Source organism: Hemiscyllium ocellatum, chromosome 5, assembly GCF_020745735.1.
Source record: "Hemiscyllium ocellatum isolate sHemOce1 chromosome 5, sHemOce1.pat.X.cur, whole genome shotgun sequence".
Classification (NCBI taxonomy): Eukaryota; Metazoa; Chordata; class Chondrichthyes; order Orectolobiformes; family Hemiscylliidae; genus Hemiscyllium; species Hemiscyllium ocellatum.
The window spans coordinates 110,537,762-110,552,413 of record NC_083405.1 but is presented as its reverse complement, the minus strand read 5'-3'; positions in this window follow the sequence as shown (position 1 = coordinate 110,552,413).

The following is a 14,652-nucleotide window of genomic DNA, read 5'->3' as shown; positions in this document are numbered from 1 at the left end:
AACCCATATCACCTGAAGATTCCAGAAAGTTCCTTGTTTAATCATCCTTTGCTTTGAAGGTACTCTCAATGGAAAAACAAACCCAGACAGAATCCTTCTGGGATTGAAACCTGACATGGTTTGTGGTTTGCTCCAAATTCAAAATCAATAGATTTCTAGATTTCAACTTTCCCAATCAATAAACATGACCAAAGGAGGCTGTAAAGGGCACAGACCATGAAATAAGTGCAAAGATTCCCCCATCCATGCTCTATTATGCAACAATGGCTTTAAGTCTTCAAATCATGCTGGGCAAATAATAAAAGCTTTGATCTGCACCAAACTGATTATCACTACAGAACAAAGAGAAATATTAGTCTGCAAAGAGCACCCAAAGCAGAATATCAGTTGGAGAACAGGGCAGCTACACTATTGCTGTTTACTGGCTTTCACATTGTAATATAATTCCAGTCTTCTTCCTATTTTACTTGTAAATGAACTTGAGACTTCCTGGCCAGAAAAACTACAGGTGACTAACCCGCTGAACATCCAAATCTGAACAGAGTCCTGCAATAATCCTGATCTTTGACTCCAGATATTGAACAGACATAAACTATCACTTTGGATGAAGATGCTGCCCTCAACAAAGCTTACAACAGTTGTTTTCACTTCAATGAAAGAAACACATGAACAATGAACTTTTGTCTAAAATTTGTAAAAGTACATTATTCTCTTGAACTGTGTGCATATGAATGTATGCATGAGTGATAGTTTTGATCTGAACATGTGAATAAATAGTCCTTTTTGATTAAACCAACACATGTTTGCTGCTAGTCTTTTTTTAATAACTCATTCATAATGTCTGACTATTGCTTGCTAGGCTATTGCTTATTGCCCAGAAGTCAGAAAGTCAGTTACTCATTGCAGTGTTCCAAGCCTCTGACGGATTCAGCGAAGGTGATACCATTGAATGTTAACGGATGATGATTACATTTTGTCTTTCTGGACATAGTTAGTATCAGGCACTTGTGTAGCATGATTGTTACTTCCAACTCTCCATGATATTGTCTTGGTCTTGTTGCACTTCAACATGTCTTTCTTCAGCATGTGAAAAGTCGCAAATGATGCTTAACATGGTGCAATCTCACCCTAGCATTGAGCTAAACAAGCTATTTCTGTTATTACAGCTAAATATCTTCTCTGCCATCTTTATTTCAACTAAAAATCCATGGCTTGTCCAACAGAGCACTTTGCTTTTTTTTAATCTGCTGTAGAATTCTTCTTGATTAACCTCTTTGTGTGGATAGAAATTTGATTTCTTGGGGCTCTTTTGAATTATGTAATAATAGTGTGATCGATAAAGGATTCACTTTTAATAAGTGGGTACTGTCTGTGCCTGTGAGTTCAGACCTTCTCTCACTTAAAGGGACCACGACCACTTCCTGCTTCTAATTTCTCTGTTTTCTTTTAATTACTGGATTTGCAACGTTCCCTGTGACCTAAGATTATTCATCTTTGATCTTTTTACTTCTATTTCCTTATTCATGCCTCATGTACCTGTTCATCTTATGGGCTTTCAATGTCCTGTTATGAGCTGAGTTCTCCTGGAAGGAGAGAAAGGGAGGAATTGAGAGAGGTGAAAGTTGGTCTGATGTCATGGTTTCGTCTGCTGGCCCTCTCGGAAAAGGAATCCCTTAGTTTACACCATTCCCTTGGCTACGACCTCCTGGCTCTTATCAGAGCATCAAAGTGGCATCTTGTCTTTTTCCGACATCTTATGGAAACATCCTTCAGATTGCGGAGTTAAAATCCTGGAATTCTCTTCTTAACAGCATTGTGGGTCCATTATACTAAATGGACTACAGTGGCTCAAGAAGGCAGTTCACCACCATTTTATCACAGACAAGCAGGAATGGTCATTGAATGCTGGCCCAGCCAGTGATGTCCAAATCTCATGGAAAAAGGTAGGCACCAAGATGCTGAATGGCCTAATCTTGCTCCTGTATGCTCTTATATTGGATGCATGTGACCAGCAGGGATTGGTGCTGGATCCGCTGATTTTTGTCATTTATATAAATAATTTGGATGTGATGTAAGAGGTATGGTTAGTACATTTTTACACAGAGAGTGGTTTGTGTGTGAATGAACTGCCAGAGGAAGTGGTAGATGCAGTTACAAAAGACATTTGGCTAAGTACATGAATGGAAAGGTTTGAAGGGATATGGGCCAAACACAGGTGGGACTAGATTAGATTGAGAACATGGTCAACATGGACTAGTTGGACCGAAGGGTCAGTTCCCATGCAGTAGGACTCTATGACTCCAAAATCGATGGTGTATTGGACAATGAAGAAGGTTATCTCAGTGTACAGGACTTTGATCACTTGGGTCAATGGGCTGAGGAGTGGCAGATGGAGTTAAATTTAGATAAATGTGAGGTGTTACGTTTTAATTCAGCAAACCAGGGCAGGGCTTATACAGTTAATGGTGGGGCCTTCAGGGGGGTGTTGCCAAACAAAGAGATGTAGGGGTGCAGGTAATGGTTCCTTGAAAGTGGAGTCACAGGTAGACAGGGTTGTGAAGACATTTGGCATACTTGCCTTCATTGGTCAGTGCATTGACTATACAAGTTGGCATGTCATGTTGCAGCTGAATAGGATATTGTTTAGGCCACTTTTGGAATACTGCTTTCAATTCTGGTCTCCCTGCTGTAGGAAGGATTTTGTTAAACTTGAAAGGATTCAGAAAAGATTCACAAGGATGTTGCTGGGAATGGAGGGTTTGAGCTATAGGACAGGTTGAATAGGCTGGGGCTTTTTTTCCTCTGGGACATCAAAGGTTGAGAGATGGCCTTATAGAGATTTATAAAATCATGAGGGACATGGATAGGATGAATAATCAAAATCTTTTTTCCAGAGTAGGGGAATATAAAACTAGAGGGCATATGTTTAAAGTGAGAGGGGCAAGATTTAAAAGGGACCTGAGGGGCAACTGTCTCATGCAGAGGGTGGTGCATGTTTGGAATGGGCTGACAGAGGAAGGGGAGAAGGCTGGTACAATCACAACATTTAAAAGACATCTGGATGGGTATACGAATAAGAAAGGTTGAGGGGATATTTGACCAGATGCTAAAAGGTGGGACTGGATCAGTTTAGGATATCTAGTTGGCATGGAGTAGTTGGATCAAAGGGTCTGTTTCTGTGCTGTGTGTTCCTATGATTCTATAAGAAGGAACAATGGAATACAAGAGTTGGCTGCTCAAACCTGTTTTAACTTTTGATGAGAGCTTGGCTGTTTTACATCTCAATTCCATGAACTCACATTTGTTTCATAACCTGCAAAATCCTTGCAAAGCAAAAATCAATATCCTACCAAATACAGCTCTTAAATTTTCAAATGAGCTAGCCTCGTTGAATTTTAAAGTAGAATGGTGAAGAATTTTCCAGCTGGCAGCAACAGTTATACCTCTGGAGACTATTATTATACTTCTGCTGTCTTTAACACTGCATTTGTTGGAATCAGATATACTTTACGTGAACTTTTCATATATCTCGGCATGTTATATCTCAAAGTGCAGTCTGTCAGCTCCTGTTAATGAAAGAAATGTGCAAATCGCAGTTTTGTTGTCATTGGCTGGGTGAAATGTTGGTTTACAGATAACAAAAGAAGCATGCCTCAAGGCTGATGGATGCTTCTTACAAACAAGAGTAGACGTTTGGTGCTGAAAGACCAGCAACAGAATTAGCAAACTGAGAGTTTGTCCCATGACATTGCATCATTCCCTCTAGAGAAATGCACAATGCAAGTTTCAAAGCTGTACATTCTTCTTCATATTTAGCAGCTACTTAGAAAAAAAAATCAAATGAAGTCTAAATCATTAATTTATGATTTGAGCTTCAATATCAATAATAAACTTACTGAGATGCAAGATACAAATTAATCTCAATGCTACTGAGGTGAAGATGACAATAAAGGATGTGAGCTCCCAGGAATTTCTGAATGACAGACTAACTTAATTTGCTAACCTCTTATAAGATAATAGAGAGGCTTAATAACATGTAAAAGATACTCTTGGATATGCTTTGTGATGTTCCGGTGTATTAATGTTCTAGACTATTGTGCCATGGGATAAAGTTAAAAATCGCACAACATAGAACCTAGAACATAGAACAATACAGCGCAGAACAGGCCCTTCGGCCCTCAATGTTGCGCTGATCTGTGGACTAATCTAAGCTCATCCCCATACACTATCCCACCATCATCCATGTGCTTATCCAAGGACTGTTTAAATGCTACTAATGTGACTGAGTTAACATCATTGGCAGACAGGGCATTACGCACCCTTACCATTCTCTGAGTAAAGAACCTGCCTCTGACATCTGTCTTAAATCTATCACCCCTCAATTTGCAGCCATGCCCACTCGTACAAGCCGACATCATATCTGAGGAAAAAGACTCTTACTGTCCACCCTGTGGGTGATTATCTTGTATGTTTCTATTAAATCCCCTCTTATCCTCTTCTCTCCAGTGAGAACAGACCAAGTCTCTCAGCCTTTCCTCATAAGACCTTCCCTCCAGACCAGGCAACATCCTGGTAGATCTCCTCTGCACCTTTTCCAATGCTTCCACATCCTTCCTGTAATGGGATGACCAGAACTGTACACAATATTCCAAGTGCAGCCGCATTAGGTTTTGTATAGTTGCAGCATGACATCACAGCTCTGGAACTCAACCGCCTCTACCAATAAAACCGAACACACCGTATGCCTTCTTAACAGCACTATCCACCTGGGTGGCAACTTTCAGGGATCTATGTACATGGACTCCAAGATCCCTCAGCACATCCACACCACCAAGAATCTTTCCATTTACCCAGTATTCTGCTTTCCTGTTATTCTTTGCAAAGTGAATCACCTCACATTTAGCTGCATTGAACGCCATTTGTTACTGCTCAGCCTAATTCAGCAGTTTATCCAAATCTCCCCGCAACCTTCAACATTCTTCCACATTGGTCACCACTCCACCCACTTTAGTGTCATCTGCAAACTTACTAACCCATCCACCCATGCCTGCGTTTAAGTCATTTATAAAAATGACAAACAGCAGTGGTCCCAAAGCCGATCCTTGTGGCACACCACAAGTAACCGGACTCCAGGCTGAATATTTTCCATCAACCACCACTCGCTGCCTTCTTACAGAAAGTCAAACAGTTAAATCACCCTCAATCCCATGCCTCTGCATTTTCTCCAACAACCTACCATGTCGAACCTTATCAAAGGCTTTACTGAAGTCCATGTACACCACATCAACTGTCCCACCTTCATCCACATGCTTGGTCACCGTCTCAAAAACCTCCATAAGGTTTCTGAGACATAACCTGCTCTTGATGAAACCGCGTTCACTATTTCCAATCAAATTGTTGTTGCTAGATGATTATAAACCTTTTTTTATAATCCTTTCCAAAGCTTTTCCTACAACAGAAGTAAGGCTCACTGGTCTAAATTACCTGGGTCATCTCTACTGCCCTTCATGACCAAGAGCACAGCATTTGCAATCCTCCAGTCCTCTGGTACTAAACCTGTAGACAATGATGACTCAAATATCAAAGCCAAAGGCTCTACTATCTCCTCCTTAGCTTCCCAGAGAATCCTCAGATAAATCCCAACTGGCCCAGGGGACTTGTCTACTTTCACTCCTTTTACAATTGATAATATCCCTTCCTGACTAACCTCAATCTGTTCTAGTCTAATATCTCATATCTCATTGTTTTCCAGTACAATATTCTCCTTTTTCTGAATGAAAACGCATGAGAAGTGTTCATTTAGCACCTCTCTGATCTCGAGGTGAAAACAATGACTGCAGATGCTGGAAACCAGATTCTGGATTAGTGGTGCTAGAACACCACAGCAGATCAGGCAGCATCCAAGGAACAGCAAAATCGACATTTCGGGCAAAAGCCATTCATCAGGAATAAAGGCAGAGAGATCAGCTAGAGGAGGGTGAGGGTGGGGAGAAAGTAGCATAGAGTACAATAGGTGAGTGGGGGAGGGGATGAAGGTGATAGGTCAGGGAGGAAAGGGTGGAGTGGATAGATAGAAAAGGAGTTAGGCAGGTAGGACAAGTCCGAACAAGTCATGGGGACAGTGCTGAGCTGGAAGTTTAGAACTAGGGTGAGGTGGGGGAAGGGAATATGAGGAAACTGTTGAAGTCCACATTGATGCCATGGGGTTGAAGTGTTCCGAGGCGGAAGATGAGGCGTTCTTCCTCTAGGCGTCTGGTGGTGAGGAAGCGGTGGTGAAGGAGGCCCAGGACCTCCATGTCCTCGGCAGAGTGGGAGGGGGAGTTGAAATGTTGGGCCACGGGGCGGTGTGGTTGATTGGTGCGGGTGTCCCGGAGATGTTCCCTAAAGCACTCTGCTAGGAGGCGCCCAGTCTCCCCAGTGTAGAGGAGACCGCATCGGGAGCAACGGATCCAATAAATGATATTAGTGGATGTGCTGGTAAAACTTTGATGCATGTGGAAGGCTCCTTTAGCTCCTTGGATAGAGGTGAGGAAGGAGGTGTGGGCACAGGTTTTACAGTTCCTGCAGTGGCAGGGGAAGGTGCCAGGATGGGAGGGTGGGTTGTTGGGGGGCGTGGACCTGACCAGGTAGTCACGGAGGGAATGGTCTTTGCGGAAGGTGGAAAGGTGTGGGGAGGGAAATATATCCCTGGTGGTGGGGTCTTTTTGGAGGTGACGGAAATGTCGGCGGATGATTTGGTTTATGGAACATCTCAGCTGATATCTCTCCCTATTCCTTGCCTCACTGTCACGTGGCACAGGAAACAAACCAAAGATAACAACTCTCTTTATTCTAGATCTCAATTTCCACCCTAGCTCCCTGAAATCCTGCCTTACACCCCTATTCCGTTTTCTACCTATGTCACTGGTACCTATGTGGACCACGATTTGGGGCTGGTCACCCTCTTTCTTTAGGACCTCAAAGATACGATCCAAGACATCTTGGACCCTGGCAGCTGGGAGGCAACACACCAACCGTGTGTCTTGTTCATTCCCAACAAACTTTCTTCTTGCTCCTTCATCAGCATCGTTCCGAAAGCTATTGCTTCCAAATAAACTTGTTGAACTATAACGTGAATTTTGTGCGAATTTTAACTTTGTCCATCCCAGTCCAACACCAGTTCCTCCACATCATGGGTGCAATAGGATAGTAAAGGTAAGAGGAGCAACAAAGAAGGAATCTATTCCTCAATACTGGGAAAGAGGATTGGCATGTTGCAAGTTTCTACTGGAGTAAAACCAAAACTGTTCAGTCTTGCCATGATTGGAAAATGTAGAACAAGGCAACATGGATAGAATGTAAAGTGATTAAATCTAACAGTGCAGAGTACATCAGAGAAAAGGAGCTTTTTTTACACAGTGAATTCTGAGGCAGCGGATTGAGTGATTGCCATCAGTGATTGAAACATAGGCCATAACATTTAATGTAACCAGATACCATGCTTGGTTCTCTTCATTGTTAAGGAAGATAATTTCTGAGATTTTTCTCAAATTGATTTTTTTTCCCCAATTTTCCAATTGTTATAACTCTTTCATGAGATGTTTTGGCTTGTGATACACACTGGCTTGACCAACTCTTGGCCTGACCAACCCCTCAGAGTCCAAGGCCTGAAGCCACCCATCCAGGGTCAGATACCCCTCTGCTAGTACCTGAAGTATACTCTCCCAGATCTAATATCCTCCCCGGCCCACCGGCATGACCCTTCGGGCCCATTCTATTGCTGGCTTGAATCCACTCCCTCAGCCCCAATGCCCACTTCCACTGTCAGCTTGAGATTCGGACTCAGACACAGCTCTTACTTCGCTGCCAACCCCATTCTGTGACCCTGACAGCACCTGCTGCACTGACAACACCCTGTCCTGCCCACAGTCTCCTTAAATGAAGGAGGGAGAAGAGCATTCTAGGGTTGGGGAGGGGAGGAAAGTTGATCATTACTGAGAATGAGGGAAGAGTCAACACTGTCATAGGGGTTGGGGGTGAGAGAGTGGGATCACTGTCAGGGACTGGGGCTGATGGAAGATTTCACTGTGAGGGGATGGGGTGATTGAAAAGAAATCTCACTGATGAGCGCTGGGGCTGAATGAAGGGGGATCATTGACAGGGAATGGGGTGAATGTTGGGAGATCACTGTGAGGGGGTGGGGGTGAGGGAAGGAGGATCACTGTGAGGGGGGGAGTGGGAGATCACTGTGAGGGGATGGAGTGGGGAGCGTGGGATCACTGTGAGGGGGTGGGGGTGGGTGAAAGAGGATCATTGTGAGGGGGTGGAGGTGGGGGTGTGTGGCACCACTGTGAGGGGTTGAGGGTGGGGGGGGTTGTGGGGGATCACTGTGAGGGGGTGGGGATGGGGCCGGGGAAGTGGGGTAATCACAGTGAGATGGGTTGGGGGCGGGGTGAGTGAAGGGGGACCACTGTGTGGGGCAGGGTTAGGGAGTGTGGGATCACTGTGAGAGGGTGGGGGTGGGTGAAAGAGGATCACTGTGAGGGGTGGATGTGGAGGTGTGGGGGACTACTGTGAGGGGGTGGGTGTGGGGGTGTGAGGGATCACTATGAGGAGGTTGGGATGGGGGCGGGGGAGTAGGGGAATCACAGTGAGGAGGGTGGGGGGTGAGTGAAGGGGGATCACTGTGAGGTGTGGGGTGGGGAGTGTGAGATCACTGTGAGGGGGTGGGGGTGGGTGAAGGGGTATCACTGTGAGGGGGTGGGTGTGGGGGAGTGGGGGACCACAGTGAGGGGGTGAGGGTGGGTGAAGGGGGGGTCCCACTGTGAGAGGGTGGGGGTGAGTGAAGGGGGATCACTGTGAGTGGGTGAGGGTGAGTGAAGGGGGATTACTGTGAGTGGGTGAGTGAAGGGGGATCATTGTGAGGGGGTGAGTGAAGGGTGATCACTGTGAGGGGGTGGGGTGAGTGAAGGGGGATCCCACTGTGGAGAGGGTGGGGGTGAGTGAAGGGGGGTCTCACTGTGATTGGGTGAGGGTGAGTGAAAGGGGATCACTGTGAGTGGGTGGGGGTTCAGGGAAGGAAAATCCCACTGTAATGGAGCTGGGGGTTGGCAGGTGTGGGGGATCACTGTCAGGGTATGGGGTGGTTATTGAGGTGGGTGTTCACACTGAAGACTGAAATGGAAGCAGTGTGATATAATGCTGTCATATATGTTCACTTCTGTGACATTTCAACTTCACAGAAAGGCGATATCTACTACTGTGATATAACGGGAAGTGTGGTTTGTGTGCCCTGACCATCCTGCAATGTGAGGGAATACTTGGATCTCAGACACACTCCGAATTTCAAAATCTCAAAACTGCCAGTGAGAAATGTGTCCCCATTGCAAAAATACAGGAGCAGAGTGGCAGTCCCGAAAGTGACCTCGGATAATCCAGGCCATGAACAGATGATGCCAGACCTGTTGTGTATTTTCAGCATTTTGTGTTGTTTTTGTCATTTCTAGGATTCATAGTCCTTTGTTCATAATAATACACATGTTGACATGTTGCTAAATTCCTCTGTCTGCTGTTTGAACAGAGATAGTCTTTTAATGGGAATCCATTAGCATATTTATTTTGAGTGCAGAGCACCACGAACTGAACCACCAAGCAAAATGTCTGGAAGAAAAGGTGTTGCAGTTGGGGTCATTTTCTGACTTGGGGACCCTGCACCTCAAAAACCAGTGAAACTGAGACATGCCCTACATACCAACCATTTAATAGTGGTCCAATAATTGCACATGTACAATACCACTACTTTCAGACTGGGTTACCAGTGGTGGAGATTTAAATATGGATCTGAAAGTCTATGCAAGGATAAGTACTGACATGTATCATAAACACCACCCACTCAGATGACACCGTATGGTCTTGTGGGCAGAAAGATTTAACTGAAGGAGTGAAACCTTACATCTGGTCCTCCTCAATGTTTCTGTGAAAACATCGATCTTATAACTGAAACCAGGTGCTAGGTGATAACCAAAAGAGACTTTTCTAGTTAGACCAGAAAATGGATTTCTTCTACCACACTAAACCAACCAAACCTGGTAATCTTCTGCAGTTAAAGAGGATTCAAGAAGCAACGTTCATGATAAGTAGCAGCTCACAAGCAAAGTAAGTTGTCATCAACTAAGAGACAGTGAGGTCTGCAGATGCTGGAGATCGGAGTTGAGAGTGTATTGCTGGAAAAGCACAGCAAGTCAGGCAGCATCTGAGGAGCCCAACCATTCCTGATAAAAGGCTCTGGTTTGAAACGTGGATTTTCCTGCTCCTCGGATGTTGCCTGACCTGCTGTGCTTTTCCAGCAACACACTCTCTATGAAGTAAGTTGTCATGTCCACAGACCATGATGAGCAGCAAAATGAATTTGATTTGAGCGCCTAAACAAGACATGGTGAACAGTATTGTATAATCATTAGACTTACTGTAGATTGCCTGCTCATGTTACACAGTCAGCAGCAGGGAAACACTAATGATTTAAGAACCCTACAGAAAGAAAACCCAAATCAAAATCCTCAATCCTTCATTTTTTTTCTGAATTACCTCAGTTCTGATGAAGGGTTGCTGGACCTGAAACTTGAACTCTGCTTTTTCTGCACAGATGCTGCCAGGCCTGCTGAGTTTTGTCTGCAATTTCTGTTTTTGCATCAGACCTGCCTTCCTGTTTTACATCAAGATTTACTAACAGCTTGTGAACTGAAATCTAAGACTGCTGTTTCCCAGCTTCTCAAACATAAAATCTATTAAATCTCACCTTTGGATATATCCTACTCCTAACACCACCGTTGATTTTGTGAGAAGGTTTGTGACCACAGTAACCTGATTTATGCAGTCAATGACTTGTGATAGTTTTCTGATAGTTCATTAAGTTTGTTAAGAAGCAGCAGTCTAAATACAATTCATCAGTTAATTAGGACCCTGATCTTCCAGTTACCTGCCATTTCCATACACCACTATGTTCTCTGGCCACCATTTCTGCCTCAGGCCTGCTGCAGTACTCTAGTGAACTACAGCAGAAGCTCAAAAAACAGCATTTCATCTTTCACTTTGTGACCTGCAGCCACCAGGACTCAGCGTTAAGTTCAATAACATTAGAGCCTAATCTTTCCAGGTTCTTAACCCACTCCAACATCCGTTTGCTTTCAGCACAGTCTATCATTCTCTGCAATTCTTATCCCTCATTATCACATTTTCAGCTTCTTTTCTGACCTGGGGTTACTCTCAATCATCCCCTTATCTGCCTATCACAGTCATCTCTCTCTCTCTCTCTCCCCCTCCCACCATCGCCAGCTATGTTTCTATTGTAATAATTCCTTTGCCCAATTGCATTACATGTGGAGTGAACATGCTTAAGGTTCCAATGTTGGACAAATGATTTGTGCTTACAAATCTAATGTTGGCATCACAATGACAGACAAGTTGTTAGCAATGACTTAAATGTTAGCTAAAAGCCTCCCATCGCTAGTGAGCGGAAGGGAATGTTGCTGCATCATGAGTATTCTAAGTGTAACGGTGGAAACTATTGAATGCAAATGAAACTTAAAAAGCAAACAGAAAGTACTGGTGAAACTCAGCAGGTCAGGCAGCATCTGTAGAGATACAGATTCAGCTCCTCCTCATCAGAACAGTGGTGGGGAAGGGCCTGAGTAAGATTGAACAAGGAATGTTCCAAGTAATCCACCAAGAAACAGGCATACCTGGGGTCCATGTGGGTACCCATGGCTACCCCTCGGACCTGAAGAAAGTGAGAGGAGTTAAGGAAACAGTTGTTCAAAGTGAGGATGAGCTTGACCCGGAGGGGGAGGGTGATGGTGGATGGGGATGGATCAGGACATTTTTCCAGGAAAAAGTAGAGAGCTCTCAGGCCACCTGATAGGAGACGGATGTGTAAAGGGCTTGCACATCCATGGTGTTGGAAATCTTGAACCAATGCGAACTGTCAGAAGAATCGCAATTGAAAGGGACTGCATAAGGAGAGAAGAAATCAAGTCAAGGTAGGAAGAAATAAATTCCGTGGGACAGAAGCAGGTTGAAACAATGGGTCGGCTTGAGCAGTCTTGCTTTTGGATTCTAGGAAGGAGTTAAAAGCAGCCTGTCTTGGTTTTAAGGACTGTGAGGCGAGAAGCTATGGGGCAGGGGGAGATACCCAGATGAGGTGAGGTTAGTGACAGTTATGGGCACAATAACATTAGATTGTGGAGTCATGGTCCAGCAGGGGTGAGGAGGTCACAGACAACAGCTGGTGCACAGCCTCCACAAAATAGAGGTCAGTACAGCAACAACAGAGCCCTGTCAGCAGGATTGGATCACAGTTAGATCTGAGAGCACAGAGTGCGGGTAGTTCAGAGGGAGATAAGTTAGAATGGGTGAGGAGAGCAGAGAAATTAAAGGGGCTGATGTCACAGTGTCAGTTCTCAGTGAGCAGTTTGAGTGCAAGTAAAAGACCCCCCCAAGGGAGGGGTCTAAGTGGAAGGAACATCAAGCCATGCAGGGGTACAACTGTTGGAGGTGAAGTGGGAGAGGACAAAAATAATGTGTGAGTTTGACATGTTGTCACCACAGAAATTCATTGAAGTGCAGGCACAGAGGGATAAATGAAGGTCTCTGCAGATTACTGAATGTTCAGCATCCAAGAGCAGAAGGACAGGAAGTATCATGAGTACATGAAGGATGGTAAGGTTAGGTCGGGGATGGTACATGAAGGATGGCTGAAGTCAGAGGGAAAGGGGAAGGAGAGGGGGAAGAGTACGTATGAATTATTGCAGCTTGACTCCTTTAATGCTTGAAAGAAAGAGAAACTTGATAAAATGTTGAGCCAGCCAAAGGATGAAGTGAAATTGGGGGCAAGACCCTCCAAAGAGTACCCCACCCAAACCCATTCTCCATTTACCCCTAACTTACACATCCTTGAACACTATGGACAATTCAGAATGGCCAAATCACCTAACCTGTACATCTTTGGACTGACTGAGATATTGTGAAGCAATGCTGTGGAGCGAGAGGTCGATTGTGTGCAGATGATGGCATGTAGCACTGAATGTGGATCTCGGGTGGTGGTGAAGACAGCTGTCCAATGAGCAGTGTATATACTTTGAGATAGACTAGAAAGATATAGTCGCACATACCAGACAATGATGAGGCCTAGGTACAAGTCATTCGGCCCACCTTGTCTATGCTGACTAATAAGCATCAAACAACATGAATCCCATTTATCTGCACTTTATCAATAGCTTACAGTGCTCTGGCATTTTAAATGCTTACCTAGATTATTCATAAATGTACCTGCCCCCACCACACCCTCAGGCAGCATGGTCCATATTTCTACCACTCTCTGGGAAGAAGCATTTTCCCTTAGGTCCTCTCTAAACCACCTACTTGTTATGTTAAAATTATATCATCTGGGCTTAGATGTGTCTGGCATGAGGAAAAGATTCACATGATCTATCATGTTTATGCCTCAATCAGATTGTCCTTCAACTACTCCACTGCAGGGAAAACAAACCCAGTCCATCCTGTTTCACCTCCTAACTGAGCTTTTTCATCCCAGGCAACATCTGGTGAATCTCCTCTGCATCCTCTCCATCCAGTGAAATCACATCCTTCTGATAGTGAGGTGACCAGAACAGTACACAGTATTTCATTTGTGATCCAACCAATTTTATGAAGTTGTGGTAAGATTTCCTTGGTCCTATATTCTTTGCCCAGGCTAATGAAGGCAAGGATCCCATATGCCTTCTTCACCATCCTGTCTACCTGTGCTGACACCTTAAGGGATCTATGGGCTTGTACACCAAGGTTCATTTGTTCCTCAGTACTACCTAGAGACCTACTCTGCATTGTGAATATTTTATTAGGCCTCTCAATGCATCACCTCACATTTATTAGAATTACATTCCATCTGCCATTGCTCTGCCCAATTGACCAGTTACCAATATCAGACTGTGGACAGAGAACATTCACCTCACTATCAACAGCACCAAAAATGTTTTTGTGGCATCTGCAAATTTACTAATTATACCATCTGCCCCAAGGGATCCTTCCATATCCGCCACAAGTTCACCTGTACCTCCACACACATCATCTATTGCATCCGCTGCACCCGATGTGGCCTCCTCTATATTGGTGAGACAGGCCGCTTACTTGCGGAACGCTTCAGAGAACACCTCTGGGCCGCCCGAACCAACCAACCCAATCACCCCGTGGCTCAACACTTTAACTCCCCCTCCCACTCCACCAAGGACATGCAGGTCCTTGGACTCCTCCACCGGCAGAACACAACTACACGACGGCTGGAGGAGGAGCGCCTCATCTTCCGCCTGGGAACCCTCCAACCACAAGGTATGAATTCAGATTTCTCCAGCTTCCTCATTTCCCCTCCCCCCACCTTGTCTCAGTCGGTTCCCTCAACTCAGCACCGCCCTCCTAACCTGCAATCCTCTTCCTGACCTCTCCGCCCCCACCCCACTCCGGCCTATCACCCTCACCTTGACCTCCTTCCACCTATCACATCTCCATCGCCCCTCCCCCTAGTCCCTCCTCCCTACCTTTTATCTCAGCCGGCTTGGCTCTCTCTCTCTTATTCCTGATGAAGGGCTTATGCTCGAAACGTCGAATTCTCTATTCCTGAGATGC